This window comes from Lissotriton vulgaris, chromosome 1_2 (assembly GCF_964263255.1).
Source record: "Lissotriton vulgaris chromosome 1_2, aLisVul1.2, whole genome shotgun sequence".
NCBI classification, from domain to species: Eukaryota; Metazoa; Chordata; class Amphibia; order Caudata; family Salamandridae; genus Lissotriton; species Lissotriton vulgaris.
Genome location: NC_141686.1, coordinates 171,797,825 through 171,807,312, shown reverse-complemented (window position 1 = coordinate 171,807,312; position 9,488 = coordinate 171,797,825). Strand labels below are relative to the sequence as shown.

The window sequence follows — 9,488 nt, the reverse complement described above, 5'->3', positions numbered from 1 at the left end:
CTCCCCCTCCCTTCAACGCTTCTCTCCCCTTCTGCTCAGCTCTGACTTTTCTGCCTGTAGTCCTTTTTAATACATCCGGTCTTCTTTAGCCTCACCTTTTCTCCCTTTCTGTGCTTCACATACCCTTACCATTCATCTCCCCATTTTGCATACTTCCTCTATTTACCTGCTGTGACAAACCCAAGCAAAATTGACTCAATGGTTATCGTTGATGGTTTTGGGAAATCTTGCAATATATTTCTACATAATGTAAATCATTTGTATATGTTTTTCTAAAGTGTTTGTTTTTATTCCGTATGGTTAACAAATATGCATTTTTAGGTTGAGCTTTGGCAGCTCGCAAGCGTTGCTGCAAGCAAGACCTTCTGTAATCAATACAACCGCTTTATTCCTGCCTACAATTGGTTTATTCCAGCGTTGAACTTCTTTGCTGCCTCCTGTCGTGTTCCCACTGCCGATGCTTCACTTCCTATGAAAACTCAGGAGCACTGGTAAAGTACAGTGTACTAGGGCTTGCCTTCCTTATAGCCTTTGTGTAAGAACTTTTGTATGTTTTTTTATTGATGCTTTTCTTCATTCGCTGCTTCTGCCCATTTCGATTCCCCTTCTGCTTTGCATTAGAAAGCCGTCCCCCCCACCATTCGGAATTCACAGAAGGCATTTATGAGTCCTAAAGTTAGGAGTCCTAACTTCTGTGAATACCGAAATGAGTAAGTGCCTTCTGTGAATACCAAAATGGTAATAAGTTTAGGATTTTGTCTTTAGTTAGTTCTGTGAATTGGGCCCAATGTTTGCATATGTGGTCCTAGATCATATTATTGTACAAGGACTCTTCTCTTAACTAACAGCTGTCTGCAAAAGAGCAATTGGGGAGGGGTCGTAACTCAATGAGAATTTGCTCTACAAATGGCATGCAAATCTGGTGCATAGCCTTAAGTTGGAATTTAATTGCCGCTCTACCAATAATTAGATCGGGTGCCCTGTTCCTAGCATTTGGTTGTAAGCTCCTATTTGGATTTCTGGTTAGTATGGTAATTTTTTAGACTGTTTTCCAAATAAGAATACTGTAAGTAGAGTTCAGGCTCAACATGGCTGCCTCCATGATGGTTTTGTAATTGAAATCTGGTATTGATTGTTTTCTGTTTGCAGAGGAAGCGTGACAGCGTCTGAGCAACAGCGGCGGTTTCTTCACTTGGACAGGTGAGTCTTCTTTACCTCCTGTCTACCTCTTAATCAATGCCTTGCTCTCCCCATTACCTCTTTGACCAAGTAACCTTAATGTTAAACTTATGAACCCCTGTAACCATATCTCATTGGGCACACTATATGAAATAAAAGGATTGGAACATTTTAAAGGCAGCCCAGTCCTATTAAAAACCTAAAATAGTGGTGTTAACATGATTCTGATGTATGTTTATTTCTTTTTCCTCCAGACTCTATGAAGTCTATGTGCTGGGATGAAGGCTGGCGATCACTGGACAACAGCACTATTAGAAGGAAGCTGGCTATAAAGATTTGCAATACTGGAAGAGGACTAAAGAAAACTCAATCTAAAAATAAACATTGAAGTTGCTGCCTTTCATTAAGCCTTTTTGTTCTTTTTGTAGTATTCTGGCATTTCTTCCCCTCTTGAACAGTGTCCTGGACTTTCTCTATGTTCTCTTGTTCAGTATCCTGGCTCCTGTGGGGCCAAAGGTGTGTTTTATATCAATAAAATTACATGTTAACACAACCCCCATTGATGCTTTTTCATTTAACCTACTTTTTTCAGTCTTTTGCTACTGGTCACCACATTAAACCGCTTCATATAATGCTCTGTAGCTCAAAGTAAGGCAAGTCCCAGTGAGTCAGGAGTATGGGAGTAGCTGCACAAGTTGTTAATCTTCTCTGAATGCAAAGTATAACATTGCTGAAGCCACTACTTTTGTATGCATGTGGTATTGCTACAGCACAAAGCGAGCCAAAAGGGATCTAAGATTTATTTTGTACAGTGCCCCCATCTCACAGTAGAGTTTAAAAAATAATCTTTCCTGAGTAGGAGAATATTGATGTTATAATTGGGCACGGATTTATGGAAGTATTGTTTTTGGTTTGCTTAAGTTTTATCGTGCGGACTTGACACACAATCTTTCCAGCATTTATAAACCAGAGCAAATTGGTATTTGTAACAACACTCATCCACATGGGAAAAGTTTTCAGGTTTTTCTACAAATAGTATTTTTTGTACTGCAAGGGGGCCCTTCCAGTAAAGAACCTAAGCTAGACTCTCGCAGACACCTTTGCACCATAGTGCAAATGCGTGTGCATGGTGCTCGACAGCCTAATGGTGCAGTGGTGCAAGGGAGAGGGTTAGACATGGCACTTTCCTGCTCTCTCCCTGTGATGCAACGCAGCAAATTTGGGTGTTATGCTGCGTTAAGTGACACTTTTGAAAATATAGGCCTTACTTTAGAACTCATGGCATTGCAAATAATTCATGGTATTGTATAAAGAAGGCATATTGCACCCAAGAGCCCTGTTTTTGACAGGAAGGTACATTGAGGAGGTGATCCTCTAAATATTTCCAACCAGCAAATCCATATTCCTAAAGTAATAGTGGGGCCCTGCAAGGGAATACTGGCAATCGGCTAATGTGCTTGTAACATGGAATTTTTAAAGTGTAATCCTAAATAATCTATGCTAATTTTTGAGTTATCATTAAATCATCCTGGAGTAACCCACACTCATCCTGAAATTATCATTGGATCATTCCAGAGTAATCCACTTCCATCCTAAAGCGGTAATAGGATCATGCAGGAATAATCCACAATCATCCTTAAATTGTCTGGGGCCCATCCTGGAGTAATTCACACTCATCCTAAAGTTGTCAGTTAGTATTTGTGGAGTTGTAAAAGGTAATCACTCCCTGCCAGTGGAAGTCATCAGAACACCATCCTAGAATAGTTTTTGTGATTACAGTAAGAGTCATCAGAACACCATCCTAGAATAGTTTTTGTGATTACAGTAAGAGTCATCAGAACACCATCCTAGAATAGTTTGTGATTACAGTAAGAGTCATCAGAACACCATCCTAGAATAGTTTTTGTGATTACAGTAAGAGTCATCCCATTTAAATTTTCGCCCCTGTGGGCAGACTTCAGGATGGTTTGGGATGACGTCCCCAGATAATTGCAGGAGACGTCATCCAATGACTTCAGAATCACTCCAGGATGATCTTCCTTTTTGACCAGGGCACGTGTCCATGAGTCTTTATGCCCTGGTAGAGATGAGCTTCTGATAGGACAGAGGTCTTAAGTATATGCATTAATGTTATGATGTTGATTTTATTAGAACATTAATGATCTAATAACATTTTAGCGCAGTCTGAGCCTGCAAATTACGTAGAACTGCGGGCTGAGCTGACTGCATTGTCAGGCATCGGGAAAGCCCTGTAATGACTCTTTCTGTTGGCCCCCAGAACCTGTTTTTCGCTGACTGGGTAAACAATTTGGTGTTAGGCAATACTTTTTTCGGAGTGCCCACTTAAATTACATTGTTATTTATGTGGAAAACGGTGGTCAAACAGTTACTGACCCATCGTCGGATTTCCTTTAACCATAACAGACTGAGTGACTATACCCACTGGACACAAAAAAATACCAGGGTCAGTTATGGTTTTCTGCTATCAAATAAGTGAAGCATGTGTTTTTCTGATGTTTGAGTTTCTGTGCCTAAGATTTCCTAATGCCAAAAATGCATGCTGTCCATTGCTCACAAAGCAGGCAGTTTGGGGCAAAGTCAGGAAAGAGAGTTTCTGTTCTTCCTCAGATCGACATCGCGAACAGCTGTGTCACTTGTAATAACGCTGTCATTCATGCACATTCAGGGGCAGATTTATGACGACTGGCGCATCTCTGCAAATCAGTAGAGATGCGCCAGATAAGATGCCTCATGCAAGTTTAACCTTGCGCTACCACAGACGCCCCGCATTTACAATGCGGTGCACCATGGTGCAAGGATAAAGAGATGCGTGATGCATCTCCCGTCGGAAGGGTGGCGCATTGCTGGAGTCGTGTCGCAAGCGCGACACAACTCCAGCAATGCTCGTGGCCTGCTCATACACAACGTGGTGCGTCACGCCTTATGCCAGGAGCAAGGTTGTGACGCAGCGGCGTCGGAAAAGTGACTGAGTGGAATCTCTAGATTTAACTTAGGCACTTTTCCGAGGCTTTACTGAGCCGGCACGCCCACGTGAAACCTGACTCAGGTTTCATGTGGCGCAGGGCTTTACAACGTGATGCATCTCCCTAGATGCGTCACGTTGCAAATAGGGTGAAACGCGGTGCATGTTTTACGCCGCCGCTGCATCACAGAAGTGACGCATCGGCAGCGCAAAAGTGACGCAAGAGGCTTGTAAATCTGCCCCTCATTCTCCAGGCTCTGCACTCTGAACTTCATCTGATCTCTGCAGCATGTGCTTAAACACACTATGCCAGCGATTTTAGTCAGTTTACAAAGTTAATGAGACATGCTTTTCTTAATTTACATTTCAAACTGAGAACAGAGTTAACTTGCTTTATACAGAACATTAACCACGCCTATTCGCAAAACTGTACTTTATGAGGATTGGCTGCGAGTTACTGCTTTTTACTACGGTAGTGACCTTCTATTTTTGGTACATTACAGCAGTTTTAAAATCTTCTTAAAGTTTCTTGTTGCTCAAATGGGTGTAATTTCTGACATATATGTGTGTCTGTGTGCGCACATGCGTGCGTGTGTTTCCCTCGTCTTCACTTCTTGATTTTGCTCGCAAGTGTCACTCATAGTTGTTGAATGTCACTCATAATTACACTGAAATTATGAAAATGTCACACATAAGCAATCTGAAACCTTGGTGGCTATGGAACTTCATACTGCTTCACAACTAACTATCCCAATACAACACACATAATTCCACTAACTACACACTACATAGTTTAAAAACACATTACCATTTGTAACAACAAAAACTCTAACTCAAATAAATACAAGACCTATTGCATATCCAATGCTTGTTTTTTGTGTGTGTGCGTGCGTGTGTGAAAGAGAGTGAGTGAGAGAGAGAGCGGAAGGGGGATTGTACTGTCCAGGAAGCTTCAGGCGCAGTACCATCTGCTGTTACTAGAGGGAATTAACAAACAATCGTTCTGTTGGGTAGTAACAATAATTACTTTAAAGAAGGCTGAAACAGCTCAGAAACACAAAACAAGCAAACCTCTCTGAAGGCAAAGTTTTTATATATTAAAAACAAGGATAAACAATATACTGGAATTACTTCATTCCGTTATAGTACTAATAAATACTTCAAATTTGTGAATAGTGATTGTGGTGAACAAAGTGACTAGTGCATTGCATATAGTGACACTTATATACAAAACATATATTTACAATAAAACCACAGGGGGGGGGGGCGGGGGAAGGGGAAAAAACGAAGTGTTTTCTGTCGTTGTAGGGCCAGTATTGTGAAAGTAAATGTTCCAAGGAAAACAGATGGTTAATGTCCAAATTCCTGGAGTTATCTTGGCCAAGTAAAAGCGTCGACGTTTCGACCCTGGATGCGCCCCAATTGGTGGTCGCGGCGGGTCTTTATCAAGACAGGGGGGCTGGAAGGAAGGGAAAGAGGTATCAGAGGGGTGCTTGTATTTAGCGTCAAAAATTGACATGAGTTGCTCAAGGTTACTTACAAGGGGATCGGTCGATCGGTAAGTGATTTCAGAGGGAAGCCTGTCGGTCAACCTAGATGGAAAGGAACTATTTAGACCATGTGGAGTTGAATTGCTATGACCACATCAATAATAAGTGGGCAAATATTTAAGGTGCCTAGGTGGTTATAGAATAAGGATCGAAGTGCCTTGGTGATAGTGTTAATTAAGTTAACCTAGTGGGTCTTTTGGGTTACTATTGGAAGTGGCTAAGTGATTATGAGCTGGCAAGAGAAGTGCCTAGGTGATTTTAAAAAAAATAGAAACTCGGTACAGGTCCGAGATCCGAAGTCTAGCGGGAGTTTATTTAAAAGAGGCAAAGTAATTGCTTGTTTGTATAAGCTTTATTCGAGACAATTCTCATAAAAGCACATAAAATCAGAACAGTTACACAAAATACATAATACAGAGTAAAAATTCATTAAACACAGTGCAGCTCATACAACATTACAGATAAAACAGTTTATACCAATACATAAAAATTTATTAATTAATTAAAAGGAATCCCTAAATTACCTGCAATCCCCTATGGACCGTCGTCTTATCGCCCAAGCCCAACCCATGTATTTGGCGACACCCATGACTATCGAATCCTGATATGTTGTACATAGGATTCTTAGGGCCACGGAACTATCACGTGTCCCCAAATTTTTGCATACCGGCGAGAGCCATTTCCTCCTTGGATTCTCATAGGCTACACATGAAAAGAGAAAATGGCCTAGGCTCTCCTCGGCATTTTCACAGGCAGGACATAGGCTATTAGTGGGTCTGTGCCAACCAGATGTCAATTTCTTAAGAGGGATAGATCCTGACCTTAACTGGAAAATAAGTTTCCTGTCCATTGGTACCGTGATGTTATCCCAATAATTTTCTAGGACAGGTAAAATTTTAGTCTCCAGGAAACGACCAGACATTGAATCTGCCCTGGTGTCATTCAGCATCTTGCCTCCCACCCAATCCCAGTATTGCTCTTTGAGGGCTTCTTTGCTTGGGAAGGTTTCCCCCTCAGGGTTATTCCAAAGATTTGAAAACCCTAGATTTTCCAACATGGTCTTCAGATGTTTTAACCATTTTATCTTATGGAAGATATCTTCCTTGATTATCCACAAAAAGCCCTCCGCGTACTGTCTTATTTCTGGAGTCGTCCAAAGGCGTCTCCAGTAAAGAACTGGTCGCAATCGAGCTCTGTCGACGATCGTTCGTCTACCAAGCTCCATAAACAATGGGATCAGGGGGGTACTCTGCGGAAGTCCAGTAATCCCGCGCATGAACTTGTTCTCGGAGGTCTGAAGAGCCATCAGACTATTCCAAGCCCATAGTTCAGCGCCATATAAGGTGGCACCCAAAACCTTCGCATCATACACTGTCAGTGCGGGTCTTATAGGTTTGGTTTTTGATTTACGGTGTTCCCCCCTTAAAGCACCTGATAGCTGCTGGTGCTTTAGGACTACTTTGTTCACATGATGCGTCCAGCCAGTCCCCCCCGCAATCTGCACTCCCAAATATGTAAATTCATTGACTAATTCAAGCCTGCTGTTATTTAGGGTTATCTTAGGAAAGCTTCTACTTCCAGCAGTGAAGGCCATTAGTTTGGTTTTTCCTACGTTTACCTCTAGCCCGTGCTCCACGCAAAAAGCATCAAAAATGCTTAATGCACGCTGCAGCCCCATGGGAGTCTTGGACAAAATAAGAGTGTCGTCAGCGAACATCAGGATCGGAACCCTGGTGTCCGCCAACGAAGGGGCATCGACACTAGCCCTTAGCATTCTCTCGACTATCCCGTTAATAAATAACGAGAAAAGTAGAGGGGCCATAGAACAGCCTTGCCTAACACCCCTTTCCACAGGAAAGTCCACTGTTGTCTCACTACTTCCTCCCCATTGGACTCTGGCAAAATTGGATTCGTGCAGTCGCATAATTAATGTTAGCAATTCTGCAGGAATCCCCAGCTTTTGGAGCACCGACCATAGCTTGTACCTGGGGACTAGATCGAACGCAGCCCGCAGATCGACAAACGCGACATACAGGCTGCCCCTTCCCAGCTCAACGGTCTTCCACCTCAATATTGTGAAGCGAAAGACCTGGTCAATGGTACTAGTAGCTCGCCTAAATCCCGCTTGATATGGGGAGAGGGCGCTGTTGTCTTCTACCCAGTCCATTAGCTGGTTTGTTACCATTTTTCCAACTATTTTCTGCACAGTGGCTATTAAGCTTATGGGCCTATAATTTGCAGGCAATGAGCGATCGCCCTTCTTGTGGATGGGGATAATGGTTGCACCTTTCCAAATATCTGGAACCATTGCCCCCTTTGCTAGGGCATTTGCTACAAGCAGGATGTATCTCGCCCATCTAGCCACATCATATTTAAAAATGTCAGGGGGGATGCCATCTGGGCCAGGCGCCCTCCCAGATTTCGCAGAACTAATGGCAATTTCTGTTTCATTGAGGGAGAATAGATCTTCGATTGCATAGACCGGGACTATATCTTCAGCTATCACGGATGTATTACTTCCCGCATACTGGGGCCCGAAATAATCGACCCAGGATTCCACTGGTACGTTATTATCAGGTTTTGCTGGGCCCGCACCACTACCCCACTTGATGATTTTCCAAAATAACATTGAATCTTTATTATCGGAGGCTTCTTTTAATTTGGCCCAATGGTCTTCGTCCCATTTCTTTTTTGCACGATAGATGGCTGCATTGTACAATTTCCTATGCTTGATCACTGCAGCTCGATCCCTGTTCCTTATTGCCTGCCCCAGATCTAAACGTGCAGCTCTGCAATGATTATCGAACCACCTACCCACTTCTTTAGTTTTCTTCCCTTTTCTTTTCTTTATAAAAAAACATGATCTTAAAGAGGAGAATAACTTATTGTGGATTTCAGTGATAACATTGTCCCCGGGAGCCACTGGGACGGCAGCTTCAATCTCGGAGATTGCATCATCAACCTTATTAATGATATACGTCATAGTGACGTCGTTTGCTAGCACCTTGGGCCATTTTAGCCTTCGCTCATCGTTACTTAAAAGAGGGGTTTCGTCGTGTGTCTCAGTAGGGTTTCCTAAACCTGCATTCCACCACTTATGTGACACACATAAGGGGTTATGATCACTTTCAACCCGGGGCCTAACGGCCATGTCAATAACCCCATTCCACAGCTGGAGACTACACAGTATGTAGTCAATTCGGCTCCTGTTAATACCATTGTCGAAAGTAAAACTGCCCTCCCTATCACCAGGTGTCCTACCATTGAGGGCTCTTATACCACATTCCAAACACATTCCATTTAACTGTAAAATCTCTTTGGTCCATCGCTTCACAGGTTGTAAGTTTAAAGATGGTACTCCCCAGAGATTATCCTCTTCACACTCATTAGGGTCATTTATACAGTTCAAGGGTTCAAAGGTCCTGTTTAAATCCCCTGCAATTATCTTTGCATTTCCCTGGGAATTAGCCTCCATAACATCAGACAACAGCTCTATGGTGGATAGATTTGTTACTTTGCCACCCCTCACATAGATATTATATAAATCTATTGGTTGGCCGTTTGCAACAGAGATTCTAAGGGCTTGTAAATCACTATTTCCCAAGTCAAGGATTTTTATATCAATATGCAAACCCTGTCTGACCCACACAGTTAGGCCACCCTTCGGCCGCCCCCTTACCCCTTTGATTGCTGGTATATAATAATTCACGTAACCTAAGCAAAAAAGTGGATCGCAAGCCCAGGTTTCTTGAAAACAACAAATGTCAAAGCCGCTT

The 9,488-nt window shown here is 42.6% G+C and overlaps 1 long non-coding RNA gene across 1 annotated transcript; it reads left to right on the top strand.

Moving 5' to 3' along the window:
• Positions 1-321: 321 nt before the first annotated feature.
• On the top strand, positions 322-1,730 carry LOC147734781 (uncharacterized). The gene is made up of 3 exons (XR_015307607.1): positions 322-491; positions 1,150-1,200; positions 1,434-1,730. It is a non-coding gene; the product is annotated as an uncharacterized LOC147734781 (long non-coding RNA).
• The last annotated feature ends 7,758 nt before the right edge of the window (positions 1,731-9,488 follow it).